A 10729-nucleotide genomic window follows, 5' to 3' on the forward strand; every position below is an offset into this window, starting at 1 on the left:
ATTAGGTTGGGTTGGGTTAGATTAGGTTGGGTTGGGTTAGGCTAGATTAGGTTGGGTTGGTAGATTAGGGGGTTAGGTAGTTGGGTTAGATTGAGTTGTAGATTAGGTTGTGTAGGTTAGATTAGGGGTTGGTAGATTAGGTTGGGTTGGGGGTTAGTTAGATTAGGTTGGGTGGTAAGGTTGGGTTAGATCAGGTTGTGGGCTTAGGTTGGGTAAGGTTAGATTGTGGGTTGTAGATTGTGGGTTGGAGATTAGGTTGGGTTAGGTAGTTAGGTTGGGTTAGGTTAGGTTGGTTAGGTAAGGTTGTAGGAGTAGGTTGGGTTGTAGCTTAGGTTGGTTTGGGTTAGATTAGGTTAGACAAAAGATATCTTTGTAGACTGCCGCTATAGTAGCAACAATATAACATCTCATTTAAGTAAGAGTATAACCTTCAAAAGAGTCTTGATGTAACTTGTTGACTTATGTGATGTATTCTGTATGAGGGAAGTACCTGGAGAATAGTATAAAGTACCTGTAGAGTAATATTTGGGGAGTACCTGGAGAGTAATATTATGAGGGAAGTACCTGAGAGTAATATTATGAGGGAAGTACCTTAGATTAATATAGGAAGTACCTGTAGAGTAATATATGAGGGAAGTACCTATAGAGTAATATTATGAGGGAAGCACCTGGGGAGTAATATGAGGAAGCACCTGGAGAGTAATATGAGGAAGTACCTGGAGAGTAATATGAGGGAAGTACTCAGAGTAATTGGGGAGTACCTGGAGTGTAATATTTTGAGGGAGTACCTTGAGAGTAATATGAGGGAAGTTCCTGAAAGTAATATGAGGAAAGTACCTGCAGAGTAATATTAGGGGCCTGTAAAGTAATATTAAGGAGTACCTAGAGATTAATATGAGGGAAGTACCTGGAGAGTAATATGAGGAAGTACCTTAAGAGTAATATTAGGGGAGTACCTGGAGTGTAATATTTTGAGGGAAGTGCCTGAGAATATTATGAGGAAGCACCTGGAAATATTATGAGGGAAGTACCTGAGAGTAATATTATGAGGGAAGTACCTGAGAGTAATATTATGGGAAGTACCTGTAGAGTATTATTGGGGAAGTACCTGGAGAGTAATATGAGGGAAGTACCTGGAGAGTAATATTATGAGGAAGTACCTGAGAGTAATATTATGAGGAACTACCTGGAGAGTAATATTATGAGGGAAGTACCTGAGAGTATTAAAGTACCTGAGAGTAATATGAAGGAAGCACCTGAGTAATATGAGGGAAGTACTGAGAGGAATATTATGAGGGAAGTACCTGGAGAGTAATATTATGAGGGAAGTACTGAGAGTAATATTATGAGGAAGTACCTGGAGAGTAATATTATGAGGGAAGTACCTGAGAGTAATATTATGAGGGAAGTACCTGTAGAGTATTATTGGGGAAGTACCTGGAGAGTAATATGAGGAAGTACCTGGAGAGTAATATTATGAGGGAAGTACCTGGAGAGTAATATTATGAGGGAACTACCTGGAGAGTAATATTAGAAGTACCTGGAGAGTAATATGAGGGAAGTACCGTGAGAGTAATATGAGGGAAGTACCTTAAGAGTAATATTAGGGGAGTACCTGAGGTAATATTATGAGGGAAGTACCTGAGAGTAATATGAGGGAAGTTCCTGGAGAGTATATTATGAGGAAGTACCTTGGAGAGTAATATTAGGGGTACCGAGAGTAATATTATGAGGGAAGTACCTAGAGTAATATTATGAGGGAAGTACCTGTAGAGTAATATTATGAGGGACAATTCGTAGAGTAATAATTATGAGGAAATACCTGTAGAGTAATATGGAGGGAAGTACCTGTAGAGTAATATGGAGGGAAGTACCTTGTAGAGTAATATGAGGAAGTACCTGTAGAGTAATATTATGGAGGGAAGTACCTAGAGTAATATTATGAGGAAGTGCCTGTAGAGTAATATTATGAGGGAAGTACCTGTAGAGTAATATGAGGGAAGTACCTGTAGAGTATAATATGAGGGAAGTACCTGTAGAGTAATATGAGGGAAGTACCTAGAGTAATATGAGGGAAGTACCTGTAGAGTAATATGAGGGGTACCCAGTAGAGTAATATGAGGGAAGTACCTGTAGAGTAATATATGAGGGAAGTACCTGTAGAGTAATATGAGGGAAGTACCTGAGAGTAATATGAGGGGAAGTACCTGTAGAGTAATATTATGAGGGGAAGTACCTGTAGAGTAATATTATGAGGGAAGTACCCAGAGTAATATTATGAGGGAAGTACCTGTAGAGTAATATGAGGGAAGTGCCTGTAGAGTAATATTAAGGGAAGTACCTGAGAGTAATATTATGAGGGAAGTACCTGTAGAGTAATATTATGAGGGAAGTACCTAGAGTAATATTATGAGGGAAGTCATTGTAGAGTAATATGAGGGAAGTGCCTGTAGAGTAATATTATGAGGGAAGTACCTGTAGAGTAATATGAGGGAAGTACCTGTAGAGTAATATGAGGAAGTACCTAGAGTAATATGAGGGAAGTACCTGTAGAGGTAATATTATGAGGGAAGTACCTGTAGAGTATTATGAGGGAAGTACCTGAGAGTAATATGAGGGAAGTACCTGTAGAGTAATATTATGAGGGAAGTACCTGTAGAGTAATATGAGGGAAGTACCTGTAGAGTAATATGAGGGGTACCTGTAGAGTAATATTATGAGGAAGTACCTGTAGAGTAATATTATGGAGGAAAGTACCTGTAGAGTAATATGAGGGGAAGTACCTGTAGAGTAATATGAGGGAAGTACCTGTAGAGTAATATTAGGTGTACCTGGAAAGTAATATTATGAGGAGTACTTTTTACACGGGATTAGCCCACCCGGGCACAGGTCATTATTGACCCACATCGGGGACTGAGGGTGAAAATGTAATAATAATAATAATTCAAAGTAAAAAAATTTTATATTAAACTTCACAAACTAATACAATGACAAGTAAGGAGGAAGATGATATATTATGACCAGGTCAAGGAAATATGTAAATGTTAGTTTCGGTCATCCCGTATTTACTAACCAACCTAACCTAACATAACCTAACCTACAGAACTCAACTATATTTAACCTAACCCGGGGTGTTCTCAGGCCTACTGATTCCAATAGTTAAATTCCTAAGACGACCGAGACTAAATTAATACCGGAAATGAAGTTTGCCCGCCTGAAATCCGAAAACAACCTGTAATTATAAATGAAGTTAGTTTATTTCAATATTCTCTGCGTATGTACATAACTTCAACTTTTAAATAAACTATATATCTTCCCATTGTGGAAATACTATACTGTACCTGTAAACAAAACACTATTGATCATTACAATGTATTAAAGAGTGGTTACGTTTCTAGATCTACAAATATGAGAAGAAATAATAACAAACTTCAAATAACACACAAGTAAAAACTACATTATTAATAAAATAATTTATTAAGTTTCAATCACGTTATTTATATTATTTAGTTATTTGTTTTTGCAGAGGAGAAGCCTGGGTGACACCTTACTCGCGCCTCTCTCACCGACCTCGGTCCTCGGGGCTCGGTCTGCCAGTGCTGAGAGAGAGAAGAGGTCGGTGCAGGTATTCGCCTCTCGCCTTTACTCTCTCTCACACACTTCTACACCTCTACACTCTCCATATATACATAAAGTAAGTGTTAGTTATCCCTGGTTGATTATCTGTAATATAATACGTCTTAGTGAACATTTTTTGTGACTATCAGCGTCTTATAGCTGAGTGGCTGGGTTATCCTTGACACTGTTTTGTAATTTAGTGATCTTTGTTTGATTAGTGGCTCTTATACCTCTTGATAAGTTAAATATTCCGTAGAGTGATAAGTATAGCGGTGAGTGTTAGTAAACCGGTCATTACGAGGTGTTTATTATGCAGTTCTTGAGAGCAGTTCAAACACGTGTGTATATCGTCTGCACCCTCACAAGGTCATCAGACTTACTAACTCGTTGTCTTAACTTAATTGTTTCTTCTCGGTTATAAGTGAATCATAAGACTGTGCCAACAAGTTCATTATACCCTGTCAAGTAATTTAACTTAGCCTGGGACATTTCCAGGTTGGTGCAATAATTTCCGATTGAAAGTGTGACGTCATTGAACACAGACGTCATACTCCACTGCGTCATGTGCTCTGACGTCATGTACTCTGACGTCATACACCACCTACGTATTTACTGTGACGTCATTGCAACCCGGATCTGAAAGAGACTTTAATAATAATAATAATAGTATTTATATTTATTCAGTAAAGTTGTCATACTGTACAGGTTTACAATTGGAAAAGCATGTTTATAAATAACAGATCCTTTTCTGCAAATGCCTGGATGAACACAAGGTCCGATGACTGGAGAATGGCTTACGAGTCCTTCAAGAGCGGCGGGTCACTCACCAATAATATATAAGAGACCAGTGAACCTGACCAGCATAGTGCGTAAATTACTTATATAGAGAGAATGAAAAAAATAGCGTTTCCGTCGGAAATTTATATTTAGAGTACATAAACCGCACATAACCTTTCCTTTCTAACTTGTTAAAAGGCTGTTGTTCTCTATGCTCGTCCACCAACATGACCATTGACAGGAGCGACTGAGACGGACGGACCTCATAATGGAAGCCTTGTATCAATACAAAGTAAAGCCATCCATTTGTGATATGGCTTCCTCTGAATTATTGTGTTTTTCCCAATAGGGATCTTCTTAATTAAGTAATACCTCCTGTATGTTTTAGTTTTGTACGTGGGTCTCCCGTCATGTTTATTAGTTTAAAAGTTTTGCGAAGATAAATTTTAAATAATGTTCGTTATTAGTATATTACTTGTAATTTTAAAACTATTTGCCTGCTTTCTTAGCCTGATTATTGAAAATTATTTTCCAACCTTAGTATTATATATATATATATATATATATATATATATATATATATATATATATATATATATATATATATATATATATATATATGTGTGTGTGTGTGTGTGTGGCGTCAACAAAATCTTAAGGGCCTACTTATCTGCACAGGTGTTAGTCAATAAACTTAAGGACACAGAGCCACCAGTGTGACGAGGGAAGAGTAGCGGATGTTATGGTATAACTTCTACCATAACATCCGCTTGTACCCCATAACATCCGTATAAGGCTAAGTACAGCAATTAACTTTATAGACCCAAATTGTTCCGATTTTCAGGTTACGTTTCGTATGTTTTTCTTTTAAACTGTAAGCGAAGTGACAGCAGTACAGTACACTATATAGTAGTGTTTCTTATAAACAGTCAGATAAACTAGCGTAATTTCTGAAAATAACAAGACTAACTTCAAAAGGTGAAGTAATTCATAATCTACGAATTCTAATACCAAGTTGATGATGTTTGCACGTCTATATATACTGTACTCGCGTGTTTCCTAAATAATGGCCTTAATAACTCAGTTGTTAGTGATTTAACTCAGGGAGTGAATTAACACATATTACTGTATACTATCACGAATATGTCCACACCCGCTTACAGTATTCGCAAACGTGGTAATGAAGTTCACCCAAACAATTTGAATTATAAACACATTGCTTCATTTAGCGACACACTAAGGTACAGAGGTAAACACATACATTCATTAAGTTACACACATTGAGGTAAACACACACACACAAACACACACTAAGGTACACCGGAACACATATATTAAGGTACACACACACGAGCTATGCAGGTAAATACACACACACTAAGGTAAACAGGTACGGTATACATACATATATACAGGTAAACACACAGGTACATAGGCAGACATACACACACACACACACACACATGCACACATAGGTAAACACACACACGTACTGTACACACACTGAGGTACACAGGAAAACATGCACATTAAGGAACACACAAGGTATACAGGTAAACATACACACACTAAGGTACACAGGTAAACACACATTAGGGTAGTAGGAAGTAGCAGGTAGTAGGAAGTAGGCAGCTACCAACCAGGAGGTACTACCGCCTGGGAAGATATTGAAGCATAATGTATTGTCTAATGGTAGACCCTGCTGCCATATGACCAAGTCCCAGGTTGATGATCTGTCTGCCTCATTTACAATTGCAGGGTCTCAATTGTTTCTTACAGTTGACAACACAACATACAGTACATACTGATTTATAGCGTTTCTCACTATTGATTTTTTATTATCATTATTACAGTGTTGTTATTGTTATTATTATTTTATTTTACCTTTTATTTTAAGTTTTATTTACTATGAATTACTGTATTATTATTATTATTATTATTATTATTATTATTATTTATTATTATTATTATTATTATTATTATTATTATTATTATTATTATTATTATTATTAAATTTTCGCCCCCAGGCCCGATGTGGGTCAGTGACCTGTGTCCGTGGCTAATTTCAAAAAAAAAAAAAAAATATGGCATCACGAAATTTCACACAATTGCAGGGTCCAATTGTTTAACATTGACAACAATAAACATACATATATATTTTCACTCTTTATCTTTTTTCTTTTTTTCTTTATGGTTATTTATTATGATAATTACATATATTATTATATATTTTTTTTACTTATTTGAATTTATTATTATTATTATTATTATTATTATTATTATTAATATTATTATTATTATTATTATTACATATTATTATTACTGTATTATTATTATTATTATATTTTCACCTCCAGGCCTCGACATGTGGTCAGGCCTGGGTGGGCTAATACCCGTAGTAAAAAAAAAATACAAAAATAAATAAATAAATAAATAAATTAAGTACACATACACTGAGGTACACAAAACATACACATATTAAGGTACACATTAAGGTACACACACACACACACACACAAGGTACAAACACACACTCTTTATTTTAATGGTAATAATCTATATATTTTGCTATTTCCTCAGTGTATTGTTTAAAAAATGCTGTATGCTCTTTTACACCCATACCAAATATAGAGAAAGACTTGAGACATACCAGTAGTAACATTAGCTACAGTTATCACATAACACTTGTTGAAAATACAGGGTATGTTAATGGTTTTTCCATGCTAAATCTTAATGCCCTCCTCAAAATGATACCAATACCACTTGGGTCTTTAGTTTGGTGGTTTCCAGGGTGGGGTTGAGGAAGGTGTGTATGTATTCTTTATTTTTATTATCTGAGAAACATTGATTTGATTTTTCTGTAACTGGAATCTGAATAGCAATTACGGTATTTGTTTTTTTATCAGGTTTCCAGGAATCTCCATGGGCAGAAGAAGACAAGAATTATGATAAGTCTTAAAAGAGATATTCACTGGTTAAGGAGACGAAATAATCCTCCTGCAATGAACTACAAGAGTATATTACTATATACCAGTACAGTACAATGCCTCTCTGACAAGTAAAACAAAGAAATCCACATAAACACTTAATCAAAGGAGCTTTATACTGGGCATTGTTCCATACAATAGAGTACAGTACAGTGAGTCATTCACTAGAAACACATCAGTATTAAGTTATTCCACAAAACACTTTCCCCAAGTTAACTAAAGGTACCATCATGGCATCACAAGTCTTACTAGTAGCCATACTAGTACTAATGTGTTGTAGTATTCATGTTACATCCCTAGTGAATGCAGATGACCACCTTCTCACACCTGCTGCTGCCTCTCTCAAACCTGCTACTGCTGCCTCCTCACACCTGTTGCTACTGCCTCCTCACACCTGCTGCTGCTGCTGCTCACACCTGCTACTGCTGCCTCTTCTCACCTGTTGCTACTCTCTCCCTCTGCTGTGTCCTCTCACACCTGCTACTGCTGCCTCTCACACCTGCTACTGCTGCCTTGCTCACACCTGCTGCTACTGTGTCTCTCACACCTGCTGCTGCCTCTTTCACAAGTATTGGGAGGATAATATGAGGAGGACTGAAGAGAAACACTTACACACTGAAGGACATATTGGGAGAAAGTTCATGGGGAGACAAGAGGGAGAAGGCAGCAAACAAGAAACAGAACACAGTAAACAAGAAACAGAACACAGTAAACAAGAAACAGAACACAGTAAACAAGAAACAGAACACAGTAAACAAGAGGTGATAAACATTAAGAAACAGAAGATAAAGAATAAAGCAGTTAGTGGAAAGAAATGGCAAGAGGATAATGGTGTGAAGAAAGTCATAGAAAATCACGTAATAGAGGACACATCATCAGCATCTGGGGGAGAAGATGTGCTAATGGATGCACAGACATCAGGTAGCCCACCAGACTGTAGTTTACCTTATTCTTTGTTGGAAATAATTGGAACTTTATCACAAGATGTTACAATTGAAGGAAGATTTTTTTTTTTTTATAATGGAAAATCTTGATTTGTAATTAACTTTCTAGGATGGTTTTTGAAGCCGGGAGCATTAATGTGACGGCGTTCCCATCCAGAACCGTCCCCGATCTCTACCTCAACCTACAGTGCGTTTATACTTAATTTATTTAATTTTATATATTTTCCAGCAAGTTAAAAGTTTCTTATTTCATAGATATTCAGTACAGTACTACATTTATTCAGCTGGGTGTTATCCTCATGAAACCATTAGGATCTATCCCTTTAAAGAATGTAAGTTTTATTTAAGTGGTTCTTTAGTTTAGGATATTTGGGTAGAATATATTTGCTGTTACAGATAAATAACATCATTTATACTGTTGTGAGGCTGATTTCATCACCTCAGATGTTGTCATTGTTCTATTAATGGTGATGATGATATATAATGATGTTACTAATGACAAAATAAATCCTAGACTCCTGAAGGGGCCACATTAATACTGGAGTTCGGACTGAAGACATCGTCTCATACTAGATCTCCGCCCAAACAGGTAAGAAACAGATCCATCTTACCACTGTTTATATACCTGCACTGTCTATCTGTACATTGTATACCTGCACTGTCTAGGTACACTGTACCTGCACTGTCTAGGTACACTGTATACCTACACTGTCTAGGTACACACTGTATACCTACAGTATACCTACACTGTCTAGGTACACATACCTTCTACACACCTGTCTTAGTAAACTGTATACCTGTGTCTAGTACTGTATACAGTGTCTAGGTACACTATACCTACAGTGTCTAGGTATATACCTACAGTGTCTGGTACACTATACCACAGTGTCTAGGTACAGTGTTTGGGCCATAACTCAAATGTTGTGTATTAGTGATGATGAAGTTTAATGAGCTGTTCTCCTCCACCAGGGAACTACTGGCTGCCTCATCAGAGATCCAGTTGTCGGGACTGCAAGGGTTGAGTTCGGTGTGAGTTTACTCCAAGAATAAGTATTGATCCAGTGTTTACAAGTGTGTGATTATAGATGCATGGCACACACACACACACACACACACACACACACACACACACACACACACACACACACACACACACACACACACACACACACACACCTCTCTCTCTCTCTCTACCTTCTTTTATATGTTTATATTTAGCTATAAATATAAATTTTATGTTTTTACAATTAATATTTTAGTCGAGAAAACAATGACAATAGTGTAAAATAGAAGGACTTTATAGATACTAATCTTACAAAAAAGATTTTGCTTAACAACAGTATGGCAAGGTGCAACTTTACACAAATCTCTGGCTCCAGCTTGAGTATAAACAAGCAGTCAGGTGTTAAATACAGCAGTAACATTTAAAGACAACTGGGCTGCCAGAGCCTCAGTCATGACTGTATGGTTGATGGTAGTTCGCAGATTCTGACCAGGATAATGCTGAGGCATTGAACAGCTTCTTTTCCCGGTTGTTCAAGAGAGGATGCAACAAACCTTATTGCATTTGAGGACAGACTGTTCGACACAGCACTGACCCACATTGTGTTCTAGAAGAGGGTATTAGAAATAAACTGTCCAGGCTAAAGGTCCATAGAGTCCGGACCTGACATGGTGCATCCTAGAGTGCTAAGAGAGTTGTGCAAACTTGCAGCTCCCCTGAAGATCCTGTTTGTAAATGCCTGGATGAACAAATGGTTCCCAGTGAATGGAAAGTGGCTTATGTGAGTCCTATCTTCAAGAAGGGCGTTGTCCTCCACAACAACTATAGACGGTGAGCCTGACCAGCATAATATGAAAGTACTGAGTATTATCAGAATGCCACAATGGAACATCTAACAACTTGTAAGATTAACAGTTGTATGCGGGCGCCTGCTTACAATTACTAAGGTATTGGATATTTGACCCATATTCTGGACGGGTAATGACAATATTTACTAGATTTTGCCAAGGCTTTAGTGTACTCACGGCTGAAATCAAACTGGAAGGGCGAATTGGGAAATGTCCAGGTGGATGGAAGATTTCTACAGACGCAAGCAGTGTGTGGTGATTAATGGCACGAAATCGTCATCTGTACCTGTCACAAGGGTACCACAGGGCAGTGTTTGGCCCGCTGTTGTTTGTTTCATAAATGACATGCCTGACGTTGTACCTCCTCCATACAAATGTTTGCCGATGACGCCAAGTTATTTCGGAAATTAAGAACCAAGCGGACTGTGAACTGCAGAAGGACCTCTATGGGCTCCAGGAATGGTCGAAGAAATGGCTGCTGAGATTCAAAGTTCTGAAGTGTAAGAGGATGCACCTGGGGCGTACCAGCGGTAAGAGGCGTATCATATGCCC

At 37.5% G+C, this 10729-nt stretch overlaps 1 long non-coding RNA gene across 1 annotated transcript; it reads left to right on the forward strand.

Moving 5' to 3' along the window:
* The first annotated feature begins 3565 nt into the window (after positions 1-3565).
* Positions 3566-7719, forward strand: LOC121878249. The gene is made up of 2 exons (XR_006091116.1): positions 3566-3694; positions 7302-7719. It is a non-coding gene; the product is annotated as an uncharacterized LOC121878249 (long non-coding RNA).
* The last annotated feature ends 3010 nt before the right edge of the window (positions 7720-10729 follow it).

Source organism: Homarus americanus, unplaced genomic scaffold (genome assembly GCF_018991925.1).
Source record: "Homarus americanus isolate GMGI-L3 unplaced genomic scaffold, GMGI_Hamer_2.0 scaffold24240, whole genome shotgun sequence".
NCBI lineage: Eukaryota > Metazoa > Arthropoda > Malacostraca > Decapoda > Nephropidae > Homarus > Homarus americanus.